General features: G+C 34.2%; 1 protein-coding gene across 4 annotated transcripts in view; it reads right to left on the bottom strand.

The window, feature by feature from the left end:
- Positions 1–20,031, bottom strand: part of ZNF652 (zinc finger protein 652) — a 94,652-nt gene that overhangs the window by 25,165 nt on the left and 49,456 nt on the right. The window lies entirely within an intron of this gene.

Raw genomic sequence — 20,031 nt, 5'->3', positions numbered from 1 at the left:
ATTCCCAAACTTGTGTAGTTGATATTCTAGTTATGTAATCTCCAATCTATATATAACATTCAAGGGATCCAAGACAAGTTTTTTTTTCAGTAATTTCCATTACTCATTATACCAAGTACTTACAGAAATGTAGTAATTATTATGTTAGGGACTTAGGGTTCTTTTTTTTTTCCCCAAACAAAAACTAAGCTACATGGTTAGTAAGTTTTGCTGTATTGCCACAAATGAGCTGGTTTTTGTATTAGTGCAGACAATATTATATTTGTGGTCTTTAAAACTAGAAACAAAGAAAATAGTCAAAACCTATTGCCCTAACTACATTAAAACTGCATACAACACATGCACACATATAAAGCTATTAGTATACGCATAATAGTTACTTTGTGCTTCTTTAGTTGGTAGTTTTCAATCTTTTGTAACATGCATTATTTTTTATTGTGATTATAAAAGCTTACATTTATATACTGCCTTAAAGCTTACAAAACATATATATATTTTCCCATTCAATCTTACCCCAACCCTGTGAAACAGATGTTATTATTTCTCTTCTCTGCCTGTGCTTCTGCCTCTTTGGGACTTTGCCACCATGACTCAGCCTATCTTCTCACCCTGGAACTTTCCTCAACAACTGAAGCCTCTGTAACAGCCCTCTGCCATCCCTCCTTCTTTGGGAAGGGGGAACCCAGGGATGGCGAGTATCTCCATTTTGGGGATAGGCTAAGACTGATCATGCTTTAATGCTAGCTATGCTTCAGACTCTCCACAAGTTATCACAGAGTCCCCATTTAGGTACCTTACCCACCTCACACAGCTTTTATGCCGTCTTTTCCCCATTACAATGTAACTCTTTGAAGGCAGGGATTGTATTTTCTTTTTTTCTGCATTCCAGGAATACAAATATCTGTCACTTAGTAAACCTAACAATGCTTATTGCCTGTTTTCCTTATTTTATAATTAAGGAAACTGAGGTTGAGTGGTTGAGTGACTTGTCCAGTAATATAAAACTTGTTAAGTGACAGAGGCAGGATACAAAATCAGGGTTACGGGACTCCAAGCCCAACACTCTGTTTACTACACCATACTACATCTATTACTGCCAACTCATTTTCCGAAATATTGGAATTTCTGGGGTATTTCAATTGTTTATAAAATAAACAATTTAAAACCAAAGCTGACCCAGGAAACTAATAAAGAACAGTCAACTCTAAAAGAAGGATTTAATTCATGGATTAATAATAGGACATACAAAACATACTGTTTTTGTCCTTACAGAATCTACCACCTGATTATACATATTAATAGTCTCAGTCACTGAAATAATTTCAAAGTTACAAGAAGCATTCTTTTAGGCTGGTGATTTAAGTCTGTATAGTTCACATAGCACAATTTTGTTGTTGTCCAGTCATGTCTAATTCTTCATGACCTACCTCATTTTGGGATATTACCAAAAATAATGGAATGGCTTAACATTTCCTTCTCCAGCTCATTTAACAGATGAGGAAACTGAGGCAAACAGTGACTTGCCCAGTCACACAGCTAATAAGTATCTGAATGAAGATCTGGACTTAGGACGATGAGTTTTCATGTTTCTAAGCTCAGTACCTTATCCACTATGCCACCTAACTTCCCCTTGCAAAGGATTTATTTAATAAATAATACATTCATTACTAGCTGATTTTTCAGATTATTAAGACACATGGAGATTTAAATTCCAGAAACAGGCAGTAATCAAGTAAATATGATCCCTAGAAAAACCAAACCTAAGAGATGAAAAAGAACCAAACTTGCTTTGATGATACCAACAAATCCCTCACTGGCATTCAGCCAACCATCTTCATCATTATAACTCATTTAAGCAGGTACTTCAACTACATGAAGTGGATTAAATTCATACATTAATAACTATGTACTCTTTAAATTACACTAAAGCAACTACTATAACTGGTGTTCTAAGTTACTTAAAATAATACAGTTATCAGCCATATATCATAAATTAAGTCAATATCATTTGAATTAATTTAGTTACTTCTTTCTCATGAGATAAGAGTGGAAGTGTACTGGCTGATATTGATCCCGCTATGAAGCTTCCTCACGATTCTACTAGTGCAGACTACAAAACAGGTAACCCTTCCAAAATAATATATGCTGAAATAACAAACTGAGTTCTTCAGAAGAAAGAGGATATAACAATTTAATAAATAAAATTCAAAATTAGAATATATTACACTTATATTAGGTATACCCAAAGATTTGTATCTATTTTAAGTTATTTTTTGAGCCACAGAAATTCAAATTACCTGTAGCCTTCAAAACTAATATGAACTAATTAAATTATAGGTGTTTTTGGTAGCATACAAAATTAGAGAACAGTATCTATTTATCAAAGCATTTACAATCTATTTGAACAGAAAAGACAAATAAACAAGAAAAAACTATAAGTCATTTTTATATATTACAGTGAATAAAGTACTAACTGTAATGTTTTTGCATTGCTTCCAGAATGTGATATATATATGTGTGTGTGTATATATACATACATATATATATAGACATATATATATAGAGAGAGACCTATACATTTATAAATGTTCAGTTTTTCAAGGATCAAAAAATATAGACAGTATTCAACAGTGTTTGATCAAGCTGTTTCTTTTTTTCTCCAAAATTATAAATTTTTTTTTAATTGACAAGAATGTAATTTCTTTTCCACACTAAATTCCTTCCCACCTCACTGAAGAAGAAAAATGAAAAACAAAACCCTTGTAACAAATATACATGACTGAGCAAAATAAATTCCCACAATGGTCATGTCAGAAAATATATGTATCATTCTAAATCTTGAATCTATCACACTTCTCTTTTAGGAAATGAGACTACATCATCACTTGTGAAATCATTGTTACTAAGTCTTTCAGAGTTGTTTGTTTTGCTATAAATGTTTTTGTGCATATGAATCCTTTTTCTGTTTCTTTGATGTCTTTGGGGAACATGAATGTCCCAATGGTTATGAATGAAATGATCAACTATGATTCCAAACGAAGAATGATGAATTATACCACTTCCTGATGGAAAGTGACAGACTAAAAACACAAAATAATACATACAAAATTTGGACACTGACAATATAGGAATATATTTTGGTTTAACTATGCATATTTGTTTAAAAGTTCTTCTTGCTCTTTTTCAATGGCAAAGTGGGGGGAAAGGAGAAGAGAAAATAAAGGCTAAATGAAAAAATTATCTACCTTATTCCCCAAATTCAAACTACATTACTGCTATAGGAAGCCAAGTTTGTTAGGTATCTTAAGTTTACAAAGTATCCAACTGGCTATAAGAAATAGGCAGAAAACATACAGGCAGAAAAAATAAGTAAAGATATTAGAATGAATGGTTGATATTAAGATCTGACTAATCTCAGGCTTTTTCTGAAACCAAATGCACATTTATCAAAAAACTGATTATCAAATTTACGTCTTACAAGTTTATATATATATATATATATATATATATAAAGAGAGAGAGAGAGAGAGAGAGAGAGAGAGAGAGAGAGAGAGAGAGAGAGGAGAGAAAGAAATATATGTAAAAGCCAACCATGCTGATGACCCCTGGAAAACTTAAGAGGAGAACAAAAGTAAAAGATAGACAAGATGGATAAACTATGATCTGCATCACTGGAAGGAATATCTACATATTAAGAGGTTACTGATATACTTGAGTATTTATAGAAATACTATGTAAAAGTTGGATAATACAGTGGAAGAGTGCCAAGCCTGGAGTTAGGAAGATTGCATCTTCCTGAGTTCAAATCTGGCCTCAGCCACTTAGTAACTGTGTGACCCTTGGCAAGTCTGAACTCTGCCTCATTTTCCTCATCTGTCAAAGAGCTGGAAAAGGAAATGGCAAACCACTCCAGTATCTTTATCAAGAAAAGTTCAGATAGGGTCAACAAAGAATTAGACAAGACAAGGAAAAAACACAAAAGACACAATATCAACATATCCAAGAACATATAAAACTAAAGAGGGGAACAAAGAATTATCTAAGGTAGTTTTTTTTCAATGACTTTCTTGGGATAAATTTAATATTTGTTTTCTAGCACCATTATTATTGTTTTTCTATTTTCTTTTCTTTAGGATTTTAAAGAAAGCTTGGTAGAGACATTAAGGAATTATGGAAAGAACCCTGAACTTTTAGAGTCAGAAGAGACTAAGTTCCCAGATGGGACACTCAATCAGCAAATTAACTGTATTTATTAAGCACCTACTGAGTACCAGGCACTATGCTAAGCGATACAAATACAATTAATAAACTATCATCTTCACAAGTAGTTTATATTCTGATTAGATATATAAAATGAGGCAAAAGAAGGAATCAAATAAATATTAAAAAAAAAAACCCAAATCAAATAAAGCCAAGTTTATGAACTTAGACTACTAGAAAACTGAAGGTACCTCTCATAAAAATAGGGAAGAGTGTAAGAAAGTTAAAAATGAAGGGTAATGATGAGTTACATTTTGTATATTCCAAGACATCCCAAATGTCTGAAAAGGAACTAGGGGTGAGGAGGAATTGAAATTCAGGGGGAAAGCCTGAGGGTCCCTATTATATAGATTTAAGTCATCAATCTAGAGTTGCTAAACCCAGAGAAGTTGATGAAGTTACCCAAAGAGTCACAGAGAAGAGTAGGAGACCCAGGAAAAAGTCTTGGGAAATAACCATAGTTGGAAAGAAATGGGACAGACAGATAAGTTAGCAAGGAACCATCAGAAAAATTGGATGAGACTCAGGAAAGTAGTGTCTTAAAAAAGTCAGAAAACAAAATATCTAGAAAGATGGGAGAAATTAGGCCTGAGAAAAGACCATCAGATTTGTAAAAGAACAGTAGTAACTCAGGAGAAAGTACTTTAAATTGAATGATTAGACTGGAAGCCAGAAAACAAAGAACTAAGAAGTGAGAGGAGAAGAAGTGGAGGCAGAGAATGTAGACAGTTTTTCTAAGAGTTTGACCAACAACAGAGCAAATAGTTCTTTATGGCAAGTATGGCAAGTTAAAAATGCTAGGTCTACTGAAATTTTCTTAAGAATGGGGAGAATTGAGCATATTTGAAATCAGCAGAGAAAAAAAGTTGAAAATTGGCATGGCAAACTATGCAATCACAGCAAGATTATACAATGATCAATTCTGATGGAATGTGGCTCTTTTCAACAATGAGATGATTCAGGCCAGTTCCAACGGTCTTGTTATGACAAGAGACATCTGGAACCAGAGAGAGGACTGTGGAGACTGAGTATGGATCACAAATAGTATTTTCATTCTTTTTGTTGCTGTTTGTTTGCATTTTGTTTTCTTCTCATTTTTTAATTTTTTGATCTGATTTTTCTTGGCAGCATGATAATTATGGAAATATATATATAAAAGAATAATATGGTTAGCATATATTGGATTGCTTGCCATCTAGGGAAGGGGGTGAGGGAAAAAATTTAGAACGTAAGGTTTTGCAGAGGTGAATGTTAAAAATTATCTATGCATGTTTTGAAAACTAAAAAAAAAGCTTTAATAAAAAAATAAAGCAGAAGAAAAAAAATTGCTGTGTTACAGGTAGAGAGATTAGTTTGGGTAAGGAAAATGTCTACCTAATTAGAATGGAGGAAAAGAGGAGGAAGAAGAGAATGATGTCAAGGGAATTTAGAAATGAAGAATAAAGAGATAGAATCAAGATGACCAAATTGAATTGAGTGGGAAAGCTGAGAAAAAGTTAGAATGAAATAGGCTGTTAAGATGAGCAAAGAAGAAAAGAACCTGACCAATAATAGATAGTTCATATGGTGACATAGAAGCTCAAAGCATAAACTCAGAAGACAGCAATGACTTAAAAACATCTACAAGCAAAGCCTCAGAGACAAATACAGATCAGACACAAGCCCAAGAAGAATTTCTTGGACTAAAAAAGACTTTTTAAAAAGAACAAGAAAAAGGGGCAGCTAGATGGCACAGTGGATAGAGCACCAGCCCTGAAATCAGGAGGACCGGAGTTCAAATCTGATCTCAGACACTTAATACTTCCTAGCTGTGTGATCCTAGACAAGTCACTTAACCCCAATTGCCACAGCAAAACAAATAAATACAAGAACAAGAAAAGATTTTAAAAATTAGAAGAGCAAGAGAAGAAAAACTAGAAAATGAAATTTCTAGAGGGAGTTCATGACAAATGTCCTCAATATTTTCAATAAAGAAGCAAAGTTCTCAGCTGAGAAAATGGAGGGGGGGGGAGGGGGGAAGGAGTGTGGAAGGTTTAAGAAATAACTTAGAATAAGAAGGTCTTTACCTTTGAAAGTAATTAAAGACTGGAAGGGCTGGTGGTCTCAGTGAGAGTAAAGATTAGATTTAGGAAAGGTGAGGCATAGAGATGAAATTATAGACGTTTACACTTAAAATGCCAGAATTTTTAATTAAGAAACTCTAATCAAGTAATTTCTTCTTCTCCAAGCTTCATTTACATAAACTGGAAAATGAGAATAATCCTTGCACTATCACTTCACAGGGTTGTTGTAGGAAAATAGTTATAAAGAACCATAAATTATAAGGCTGCTTATCAATCCAGTAAACATTAAGAATTTCAATTAACAAACACTTTATTAAGTCTCTATTATAAGCAAAGGCATTGTATCAGCACTGGGATATAAAGATGAAAGGCAAAAAGGCCAGGAGATGGTACAGAGAATGAAAATGGCATTAGGAAACATGTCGACCAGTTTGGCTAGATTAAGTATAAAAGGAAATAATGATGGCTAGCACTTATAAAGCATATATATATGCTTTAGTCATCTCATTTAATCTTTACAAACCTAGGAAGTAGATAATATTATTATGCCCATTTTACAAACGAGGCAACCATGGTAGAGAGAGGTTAAATGACTTAGCTTGGGTTATACTCATGGTATCTGAGGCTGGATTTGAACTTTGGCCTTCCCAATTCCAGGTTTAGTTCTCTAGTTATCACATAAATGCAAAACTGAAATGCTAGTATGTACTTATCTGCCAAGCACAGCTGAGAAAAAAGTTGTGAAAGCTAACAGAGCAGTGACCCTACAGTTAGGAAACCAATCTGACTTTGAATCTCAACTTATCCACTAATCAGATGGATGATCAAGGCAAATCATTTTCAGAAGCTGTTTTGTACTCAGAAACCGAAAAAAGATGACAATCTACACTACTCATTTCACAGGGTTATAGTGAAGAGACAATTCTGCAAAAGTAGTTAAAAATGTTGTTATGTGACCTACTCCTCACCTTGAGGGAACTTGTAATCTGGTTGAGAAAATTACACAAAGAGCACAGAAATTCCAAGTGCCATAATAATCTCATTTCTTTGTATTCCACAATGCATTATCATTAAAATGTAGTTTTTATATACAATAACTCTGTAAAGTGGGAAAGACTGGAAAGCTGAGACTCCCAGACATAGTAAAAAGTAGTGTTTAATATTATAGAGATATAAGTTTAATACTATCTGAAAGGAGTAAAAATGAATCTAAATCATAGAATCCCACATTTGGAAAAAACCTTAGAGGTCAATTAGTTTGTTTTTTTTTTTAATAGCCTTTTATTTACAGATTATATGTATGGGTAACTTTACAGCATTGACAATTGCCAAACCTCTTGTTCCAATTTTTCCCCTCCTTCCCTCCACCCCCTCCCCCAGATGGCAGGATGACCAGTAGATGTTAAATATATTAAAATATAAATTAGATACACAATAAGTGTACATGGAGGTCATTTAGTTTTATCCTATACTAGGATAGCTAGACGGCAGAATGGATAGAGTTCTGGGACTGGAGTCAGGAAGATCTGAGTTCAAATCTCTCCCCAATTCACTTAACTCTGCTTCCTTCAATTCCCTTATCTGTAAAATGAATTGGAAAAGAAAATGGCAAATCACATCAGTATCTTTGCCACAAAACCCCCAAAAGGGATTACAAAGAGTTGAACACAAGTGAAATGACTACAACAACAAAGTCATCATATAAACTGTTTTGCTGGTTTTGTGCACTTCATTCTATATCGGTTTATAAAAGTATTCCTAGGTTTCTCTGAACTTTTGGGTAATTTTTCATGGTATGATTCTTTTCTACAAGCAAAAAGTGCTGCTAAAATATTTTTGTTTATAAGGGTCCTTTCCCTGTCTTTTACTTCTTTGTGATACATGGCTAACAGTGATACTGATGGAGTAGAGAGAGGGTACAATTTAGTGATTTTTTTAGGACAGAGGTACAAATTGCTTTCCAGAAGAGTTGGACTGATTCACAATTCAAATAACAGAGCGTCGTGGCTAGAAACTGGAAACTGAGTGGATGTCCATCAATTGGAAAATGGCTGAATAAATTGTGGTATATGAATATTATGGAATATTATTGTTCTGTAAGAAATGACCAACAGAATGATTTCAGAAAGGCCTGGAGAGACTTTAACGAACTGATGCTGAGTGAAACAAGCAGGACCAGGAGATCATTATATACTTCAACAACAATACTATATGATGACCAATTCTGATGGACCTGACCATCCTCAGCATGAGATCAACCAAATCATTTCCAATGGAGCAGTAATGAACTGAACCAGCTATGCCCAGAAAAAGAACTCTGGGAGATGACAAAAAACCATTACATTGAATTCCCAATCCCTATATTTATGCACACCTGCATTTTTGATTTCCTTCACAAGCTAATTGTACAATATTTCAGAGTCTGATTCTTTTTGTACAGCAAAATAACGTTTTGGTCATGTATACTTATTGTGTATCTAATTTATATTTTAATATATTTAATATCTACTGATCATCCTGCCATCTAGGGGAGGGGGTGGGGGGGTAAGAGGTAAAAAATTGGAACAAGAGGTTTGGCAATTGTTAATGCTGTAAAGTTACCCATGCATATATCCTGTAAATAAAAGGCTATTAAATAAAAAAAATTTTTTTTTTGCTTGTACAAAAGTTTTTCAATTTTATGGAATCAAAATTGTCTCTTTTGCCTTTTATGATCATCTCTGTTCTTTGCTTGGTCAAGAATAATTGCAAAAGGCATATTCTCTTTTAATTTATATCTCCCTTTTATCTTTAGATCTTGAATTCATCTGGAACCTCTTCACTTTTTTCTTACATCCAGCTATCCTTCCTTTTCCCTTCCTTGTCAAACATTTGGAAAAGATTTTCTCCTGCTTTCTTATCACTGCTCATTCTTTGCAATCTGGTGAGCCTTTACTTCTCTACAGAATTTAACATAGGAGCTCACCACCCTAACTCCATTCCTCTCACTTTTGTATCTCTTGCTTTATAAGACACCTACTCTTGTAATTTTTCTCCTTTCCTACTTCTTTGACTACTTCTTTTTTAAGTCACTTAAGACAGGTGTTACTCAAAGTTCTGTTCTTAGTGCTCTTCTCTTTATATCTGACAATAAAATCTACTTCCACAGTTTTAGTGGTCACTTTTATACAGAGATATTCTATTAAATACTGGAATACAAAGCATTGGGGCAAAAGGCAGTTCCTGCCTTCAAGGAACATATATTCTAATAGAAGGGAAAATATATAACTAAATATACATAACATTTATACAGGGTAGATGAAGGTAATCTAAAAAGATATGGCAATATGGCTAGGGAGACTGAAAAGCTTCTTGTAGAAGGCAAGATCTGAGCTGAGAGTGAGAGGAAGCCAGAGAAACTAAAAGGCAGGAGTGAAGAGGCAGAGGGTTCTAGACAGAGGAGAAAGGCAGTGCAACAAAACAAACTGTGGCATTCAAGGTACTGTAAATAGTCCAGTGTAAATTATAGAAAAGATGGAGAATAACATTTCATAAGGCTGGAATTTGACTGATTTCCAATATGCAATGATAGGAGAGTCCCAGAATCATAGATCCAGAATTGGGAAAGACTTTAGAGATCATGAAGCCCAAGCTCCTTATTTACAGGTAGGAAAATTGAGGCCCAGAAAGGATAAGTGACTGGTCTAAGGTCAGAAAATAGTAAAAGACAAAAGAAGAAACAAAGCCAGGATTGACTTTAGTTTCTACAACTCAAAATTCATACTTCTTTCTAATACATTATACTGCTTTCCTTAAGAAAGTACCTAGCTGCTCTAAATAAATTGAAGTCACTTCATTCAGATGAATTATGTCCTCAAGTACAGAAAGAACTGGATGATGTGATTACTGAAGCACTATTGATGATATCTGAAAAACTGCTGAGGATGAAAAAATTAGCAAGACTGGAGATAGGCATATTATCCAGATTTTCATAAAGATTAGAGAATGGAATCTGCAAACTATTGATGAGTAAGCTTAATTTTGATTCCTGGTAAAATTTGAGAACAGAATAATGAACTTGCAAGACAATGATCCAAGACAACTGTGAAGGACTTATGATGAAGTGCTATCCACCAGAGAAAGAAGTGATAAAATATGAATGCAGATTGAAGCATACTTTTACATTTTTTGTTTTTTTGTCTGTTATCTTTTCAAACATGGCTAATATGAAAATATTTTGCATGACCACATATGTATAGCCTATATCAAATGCTTAATTTCTCAATAAGAGAGGAAGAGGGAGATGGGAAGAGGAAGGGAGAGCATTTGGAACTTAACATTTTTAAAAATTAAAATTAAAAATTGTTTTTACCTATAATTGAAAAAAATGAAAATTGTCATATTAAAACCCCCAAAAACCAAAGCAGCAAAATCAACATATCAAAAACTAAATTCATCATTCTCTACAAACATCTCCTCAAAACACTTTCTTACTTATGCAGAATCTCTAGTATACATCTTACCTCCTGTCACACAGCCACCATCCTGTACAAGTTCTCACCATCTCATACCTAGCTTATTTCAATAGTCCTCTAGTCCTTACTTCAAGACTCTCCTCACTCTAATTTATCATTTAGCTGCCAAAGTGATTTTCCCAAAGTGAACATATAACCATGTTTCCCCCCCCTTGATTGCCTCCTGTTATTTCTAGAATCAAATATGAAATTTTGTTTGGCACTTAAAGCCCATCCTTATCTTTTCAGTTTTCTTAAACTTTACATTGGTTCCTCAAATACAACATACCATCTCTTGAATCTCTGCTTTTTTCACTGGTTATCCTCTATGCTTGGAATGCTGAATAAAAATCTGAAATTTGAGTAGTCCACTTTGATAAGAATAGAAAGTATAATGAAAGGAATAGTATGAAATAAAACTGAAAAGGCAGGAATTCCAGACTGTGGATGTCCTTGAATGCCAGATAGAGTTTAACTTTAAATAAGCAGTACAACAACACAACAACAGGGCTCCATGAAAATGAGTGTTACAGGATCAAATCTATGCAAGAGGAAGACTTTGACAGCTGTGTCAAGAATGGACTGGGATGGGAATAGAGTGGGAAAAGCTGTGAGAAAACTATTTCAATAGACTAGATAGGTTAGTAAGGAGCATCAGTGCAAGTCAGGGGAATGAAAATTTTAAAAAAAATTGTATGCAAGAAATGTTACTGAGGAAGAATTAATAGGATTAGATCCTATCAGACTGGTTATATAAGGTAAGGCTGAGGGAAGAGTCAAAAATAATACAAAGTTTCAAAGGGGAAGGCTGAGTAAATGGTACTGCCACAAATGGGAAACAGTCAAGCAAAAATATATGGCTTTAAATATCTTTGATTTGAAATATAAACAGGACACTCAAACTGAAAGTTTTGAAAGGGGATGAAATTGTCAAGAGATAGTGTCAACAGAAATATTATGGAGGAAAGTCTCAATTTCAGTGAATATTCACACGAAGGGGTAAAAAAGAGGAGACAGTAAGAACAGTTAAAGAGGTTGAAAGAATCAGGAAAATGAAATTCCCTTGAAGTCAAAAGAAGAGCAAATTTATAGAAGAAGGAAGGTAAGAGGGTCAAATTCTACATGGTCATTAGATTTTGTAATTAAATAATTGGTACTTTTTTTTTTAAAAGCAGTGTCACCAGAATGATAGGAGCATACAGCATATGCACTAGAGAGATCCTTTCCCACGTATTTCAGCAGCAAAGAGGGAAGACAGAGAAGACAATAACTGGAAAGTATGAAAGAATCACAGGAAGAATTTTGGTTTATTTTTAAAAGAACAAAGAGTAAATTGTTTGTTACACAGATGGGAGAAAAATGTGGAGACAGAATAAGATGTATAAGACACGGAATAATTGTTGAAGCAAAATCAGCAAGATGATGAGAGATAACAGAATTGAGGTAAAACGGTTACTTTTAAAACTTTTTTTTCTTAAGGGAAGTAGAGATTTCTTTTTTTATTCTCTGCTATACAGAATGGATGTCTGGGTAAAGTAGGAATTATATATATATACATATATATATAAATGATAATATAAAAACAAAAAAATAACAAAATTTTTTTAAATAAAAAAAGAATTGTAGATGGGTAAATGTTTTCACAATTAGGAACTCTTAATTAATTAATAATAGAGAATACAATATTAAATAAAAGAAAAACAGGATGCTGAGCAGCAATTATAGCCAATCTGAGGTTATGTAACATAAATTTTTAGTGATTATGATTATTTTTTCATGACATATAAAAACTGCATTTATTATATTTGGAAATACCAAGTGAGTCTAACATTTTCCAATAGCAAGCTGCTACATTCCAACCTCCATTAGATTAAGTGCTAAGAGTTTTCTTCCAATGAGGACATATTTGCGTTGTTCTAATCATATTTTATTGTATTCTATTATTTGTGTTTGGTTACAAATGGCATATATGTTAAAGATGGCTCACTGGGATTATTAATGCAGTGTATGACCAAGAATTAAAATTAGTGATGATTTTATTAATGCTGGGTATATGAGCATAATTGTGCTTTCTTTGAACTATTCTAAATTTCTGAAATATGGACAGAAAATGATCCCTTCAAGTTGCTTGTTTATTTCCAAATCAACCCAGAGCCATGGAAAATATCAGTTCATTCAAATGTTATCAGTAATACAAGAAAAATTTCAATCAAAATAAAGAATATAATTATCTCAAGTGTCTCACATGTCAATGGAATTTCAAATATAAAAGGCGAACATGGACAATACAAGAGTATTGCACTGGCTTGTGAGAACAGTCTTAATAGTGCTGAAGCTCAGGATGAGCTAAGGCACCTGAGAAAAACTAAAAATAACAAGAAGTAATGTTTTTAAAGCTGTGTTGAGGAAAAGGAAAAGCTTAAAGATAAAAACAGGTGCTTCTACTCAGCAAGGAAAGGGCAATTGACAATACACAGAAGGCAGAGCTTCTTAACTAGTATTTGACTTCCTGTTTTATTGCCAAAGATGATCATCAGACTAGAAATAACAAACAGGCAACTGATATCCTAGATGAGTATGAAGGTAGGTAAAAGAATACCTCAATGCTTTGATGAGTTCACATGAGCTGCATTCAACAAGCATATGTAGTAATGAGAGATGCAAATTGAAACAACTGAGTTCACTCCACACTTGTCAGATTGGTTATTGTTATTGTTGGAGTTGTTTCAGTTGGACACAACACCATGTAGGGTCTTCTTGACAAAGACAACAGAGTGGTCTGGTTATTGTTATTGTTGGAGTTGTTTCAGTTGGACACAACACCATTTAGGGTCTTCTTGACAAAGACAACAGAGTGGTCTGACCATTTCCTTCTTCAGCTCATTTTACAATTGAGGAAAACAGGATTTAGTGATTTGCCCAGAGTCACACAGCTAGGAAGTATCTGAGACTACATTTGAACTTGACTACAGGCCTACCATTCTATTCACCATACTGCAGTGATGCACTGTCAAAATGGCAATTATAAAAGACAAAAATGGGTGAGGAAACAAGCATGTTAATATACTGTTGGCAGAGTTGTAAATTTTGGCTCAACCTATCTGGAAAAGAATTTGGAAACTTTGATCTAACATCACTTCTTTGTATACTGCTGAAGTGGCAGACAAAACTGCAAGTTAGACAAGTGACAAGCTACAGACAAGTTTTTTTTTTTTGTTTGTTTTTTTAAGTAAAGGGAATGAATAAACTTTTTTTTTTTTAAAGGAAGTGGAAGTTTCTTTTTTATTTTTTGCTACAGGGAATGAGTCCCTGGACAAAGTAGGGAGAATTGGAAATGAAGACAATATAAAAATAAAAGATACCAATAAAATTTTTAAAAAGAATTGTAGACAGATAAATATTTTCACAATTTTCAAATAAGGAAAGAGAACGAAGTCTGAAAATCAGAAGGCCAATAACTTAAGACCTAAACAATTTCTAAAATATAGAATAGCCAATGAATACCCAGAAAAGGAAGTAGTAATTATAAGGAATCATCATAATTTTATCATAAAATTGTCATGCCAGACTAACTTTATTTACTTTTTTTGAGAGGGTCAACTAGGGAATATTATAAAAGTTACTTAGATTTTATCAAGGAGTTTAACAAATTTTCACATGACAATAACAGCAAAATATGTGATGATCAACTATGATAGATTTAACTCCTCAGGAATACAGTGATCCCAGACAATCCCAATAGACAACAGACAATAGATGCCATTCGCATATAAAAAGATAACTATAGAGACTAAATGCAGATTGAAGCAGACCGGTTTCATTGTTTGCTTTTTTTTTTCCTCTTGGTTTTTACCTTTGGTTCTGATTTTTCTTTTAAAATATGATTAATATAGAAATGTATTTTAAAAGACCATACATGTGTAACTTAGACTGCTCACTGTCTTGGAGAAGAGGAGATAAGAGAGAAGGAAAAAAAAGTTTGAAACTCAAAATCTTACAAAGATGAATATTGAAGCATGGAAAAGTATACTGACAGTGGAAAGACACAGTGTCCAGAGTCAGAGGACTTCAAATCCTTCAGTATATATATATATATAAAATACAGAATTCTTTCTGCCTTCTTATGCAGCTTTGAACTGGAAAAATGGCCTCATTGACTTTTCTTAGGCTTTCTTGATCAGAATTCTGTTTGATGTTTTCTGTGGCCATTTTGTTGAGGTTTTGGCAGTTGTGGCCTTTCACTCCACCATCCTGAATCTACTTCATGAGTTCAAATCCAAATGTTTTCTACCCATATGACCTTGGATCATACATAGCTTCCCTGAGCTTACAGTTTCTTCTATACAATAAAAGAATTAAGTTAATTATTTTTCTAAATCTATGATTCTTGGATCCTATAACCTAGTCAGTTAGCACTTATTAAATACCTACCATGTGCTAGGTATACTGTGCTAAATGTTGGGGATACAAAGAAAAGCAAAACACGATTCCTACTGACAAGCTCATAGTCTAACAGGGGACAACATGCTAACAATTATACAAATTATACATATACATATATATATATATATATATATATATATATATATATATATGTAAATACACTAAATCAGGAATGGTCTCAGAAGGTACTAAAATTAAAGACTGGGAAACACTTCTTTTTTTTTTTTAATTTATTTATTTAATAGCCTTTAATTTACAGGATATATACATGGGTAACTTTACAGCATTAACAATTGCCAAACCTCTTGTTCCAATTTTTCACCTCTTACCCCCCCCCCCTCCCTAAATGGCAGGATGACCAGTAGATGTTAAATATATTAAAATATAACTTAGATACACAATAAGTATACATGACCAAAACATTATTTTGCTGTACAAAAAGAATCAGACTCTGAATTATTGTACAATTAGCTTGTGAAGGAAATCAAAGATGCAGGTGTGCATAAATATAGGGACTGGGAATTCAATGTAATGGTTTTTAGTCATCTCCCAGAGTTCTTTTTCTGGGTATAGCTAGTTCAGTTCATTACTGCTGGGAAACACTTCTTGCAGAAGGAAGGACTTTAGCTGAAACTTGAAAGGAAATTAGTAGAGATATGGGGCAAAAAGATTTCTAGAAATGGAAGAAAGTAAAAATGTGTGTAGAAAGAGAGAGAAAGAGTGGGAGGGAAAAGAAAGGGATGAATGAACAAAGGATGAAAAGAAGGAAGAATGTATTAAGGGACTACTATGTACAAGGCACTGTACTAAGCACTTTATAAATAATATTTCATTTGATCCTCACAATCCTGAAATATAGATGCTATCATTTTACAGATGAGGAAACTGAGGCATAGAGAGGTTAACTGATTTACCCAGGGTCAGACAGCTATAAAGTATCTGAGATCACAATGGAACTCGTCTTTCTAGCTGCAGGCCCAATGGAAACATGTGCTACCTAGCTGCCTCTCAAACAGTAAGATACCAGTGTCTCTGTATCAGAGTGTGTTGTGGGGAGTAAAACATAAGAAGACTGGAAAGTAGGGAGGGACCAAGTCTGCAAGTCTTTATAACTAAAGAGGTTTTATATTTGACTCTAAATGATCAGAGAGCCAATGGAGTTTAATGAACAAGGAGCTGGCATGTCAGGCCTGCACTTAAGGAAAATCAATTTGACAGGTGAGTGAAGGATGGAATAGAGTGGGGAGAAACGAAGCAGGAGAACTAACCAGCAGGCTCTTAGATTAATTTAAAAGTGAAAGAGGTCTACAATAAGATGGTGGCAGTATCACGAGAAGAGAAGAGAAGAGAACATATAGGAAAGATGTTCTCAAGATAAAAACAAAAGGATTTAATAATTGATTGGATATGGGGGGAGTGAGGAAGGTATTATCCTCAACTCTTTATGCTGTCAGTCTAGGTTACTCATATGATGGTGGTATATTTGACAATAATAATGAAATTAAAGAAACAAAGAATTTGAGAGAAAACATGGTTTGGACATGTTAAGTTTAAGATCCAGGTCAGAATGCCCAGGAGACAGAAGGAGTTGCAGAACTGAAGACTGGTAGAGCATTCAGGGCTAGACAAGTAGATCTAAAAGTCATGAGCAAAGAGATAATTAATGAAAGCATGGGAGCTGATAAGATCACCAAGTGGAAGAATACAGAAGAAGAAAAAAGTACTCTAAGTCTTGGGACATACTGAATTTGAGACAAAACATTTGAAATGTCTAATAAGAAGTTAGTGATGAGTAACTGAAGTTCAAGGTACATGTTGGCTACTGAAACAAGAAAGACAGCAGAGAAAGAAGAGACTCTATGAAGGAGCCTTAAATAATACCCACAGTTAAGGAGTATGACACAGATGATCAGCAAGCAAAAAAGACCAAAACGGAATAGTCAAGAGAAGTCAGAGGAAATCAAGAGAGAATAATGTCATAAAAAGCCAGAGAGAACAGTATTATGCTTTCTGAAAATTTCTTATTATCATTAATGAGTCTTCTCCTCTAAGATCCCTTATCCTTACTAAAATTGTTCTATATACAATCTTGATCCCACTTGTTCTTCTGTTCTCTCTGGCTTTTTCTTCTTCTTCCAAATAACCATTTAGAAGGAGATGAATCACATCATACTCTCACCAGGATAGCCAAAACTAGTGCTTTCTTCAGCATAACCATATCTATGTGTTACCCATTCCAGTCCTGTGCAAACTTCCAATTTTCTCCTTTGTGGGCCCTAGTAGGAAGTTATAACCTAACTCCTACTTCCAGCTATTGGGAAAATCTGCTTCTATATCCTAGCCCCAAGCACATCTACTCTCTAACCCCTATTACCTCAGAACTGAGACAATCACCACTGAACATGTTTTATACTGAAGTAGTAACTGTCAAGAGAAAGTTCTGGCTCTCACTCACTGGGTCCATTTCTACTTTTCATTTTAAGTGGGATGGCTTAAGTTGCACAGGATGAATGGTATGATCTGCACCACAGATCTCATTACATAATCTATTCCCCAAAATCCAATCATCTTCTAAACCTCCCAATTTCTGGAAAGGGCAACACCAGTGCTCTTCTCCCTCGGCTTCTCTCCATTCTCATAGTCATCCTAGTACATGTCAGCTAAATTATTCCTTCTGGTTGATGTACCTGACTCAGTTCTTTCTCCACACCAATGCTTCCTCCACATAGCTGTCAAAGTGATTCTCCTCAAGGTCTGACAATGTCAATTTCCCAATTCAAAAAGCTCTAATAGGTTCTTATTACTTCTAGAATCAAATATAAATCCCACTGTTTGACATATAAAGCATTTCACAATCTGGCTCAGCCTACCTTCTCAGCCATGTTACTTACACACACACACACACACACACACAACACACACACACACCTTCCAGCAATTCTTGGGTCAAATCAAACTGTCACTTTTGTTGAATTTCACATTCATACAACTAATGTGAATAGCCAGTAAGTTCTGAGGTTATCCATGAAGCAGAACTACTGAATGGATTAATATTGAAAATGTTCTATTCAGCTGAAATGAGACAAAATACTTTTTTAAAAAAATCATCTGCTTAAGAGAACAATATACACAGCAACAACAAAATTATGTGACAATCAATTCTGATGTTCTTGGCTCTTTTCAATAATGAGGTGATTCAGTCCAATTCCAATAGACTTGTGATCAAGAAAGCCATCCGTAACCAGAAAAAGAACTGTGGGGGACTGAATGTGGATCACAACATAGTATTTTCATCTTTTTTATTGTTGTTTGTTTACTTGCTTTTTGTTTTCTTTTTCATTTTTTCCCTTTTTGATCTTATTTTTCTTGTACAACATGATAATTGTGGAAATATGTATAGAAGCATATGTTTAACACACATTGGATTACATCCCCTAGAGGGGATGGGGAAAGGGAGAGAGAAAAAATTTTGAATACAAAGTTTTGCAAGAGTGAATGGTGAAAACTATCTTTGCATATATTTTGCAAACAAAGCCATTATTTAAAAAACAAGAAAGATAGAAAATTAGAAAAATAAAAAGCATCTGCTTATATAGCTATAATGATCAGATTAATAGAGCAATTACTAGAAATTATTATTTAGAAGTCTGCCATATCCATTAAGACATATGCAAAAAAATTTCTGGAAAAGAATGAAGCATATTCAATTGCACTGCTCTCAAAAGCAAAAAACAAAAATTGACTTAAGACAAAAAAATTTTTAAATCTGCTTATTTTATTTTTACTTATCTTTTTAAAATTTCTATTTTGAGAGAGGATTCTGCGAAAATGGAAGAGTAGGTCAGAAAATTCTAAGCTTCCAGATTTCCCCCATAAACAAGGTAAAATTGTGCCTAAGGATGAACATAGAGTGGCTAAATACAAATAAAGTTCAGATATAATAGTGGTCCCTCCTGGGACAAAAGGGGAAGATATGAAGAAAGATACAAGGATGGAGGCTTGGCCCTGGTGAAGTGTAAACATCTCTAGGCAAGTTTCACTGAAAATAACAGTAAAGAGCCCTGCAATTAGCTGGCTAGAGAGGTAGCTTGGTCCTAGACACAGGAATTTTTACCTCTCAGACAGTGGCCTCTGAATCAGGGAAAACTGATGGAACTTCTCTGATGATAAGGAATTCCAGGCCCAGCTATGCTGCCAGAAGGATGGGTGAGAAGAAACTAGAACACATCCGATGAGTGCAGAAGCAGTGGAAAAGGGAAGCTGCTGGCAATGGGACACTTACAGAAAGGTAAGAGTTTTGGGTTCCAGGCCAGAAGGGAAAACTGAAGGAGGACCCAAAGACAGAGGCATCATCCCCCATACCCCAGAACTAGAGATGATTACATCAACAATCTACTCCAAAATGAGCAAAGGAGAAAAAGAACCCAACCACAAAACTACTATGGCCATGCGGAAGACCAGGATTTGTCTTCAGAGGACACTGAAGTAAAAAAAGTCTCTCCTACTGCAAAGAGTAATGTTAAATGATCACCTGCCCCAAAAGAATTCATAGGTGAAATTTTAAAAGATTTTAAAAATTAAATGAGAGAAATTGAGGGGAAAAAAATTTAAATTTAAATAAGTTTATTTTCTTTCTGCCCCTGAGATATTTATTAGCTCATTGAAACAGGACAGAGAAATTAATAGCCATTTTATATATTTCCCCAAAGCTGTTTGAATTCTCTTATCCAATCCTTCATATATCATCTGGCATTAATCAGATGTGTGAGCTA

The sequence above is a fragment of the Sarcophilus harrisii genome, chromosome 4 (genome assembly GCF_902635505.1).
Source record: "Sarcophilus harrisii chromosome 4, mSarHar1.11, whole genome shotgun sequence".
NCBI lineage: Eukaryota > Metazoa > Chordata > Mammalia > Dasyuromorphia > Dasyuridae > Sarcophilus > Sarcophilus harrisii.
The sequence above is the reverse complement of the archived record's forward strand: the minus strand, read 5'-3'. Positions and strand labels throughout refer to the sequence as shown.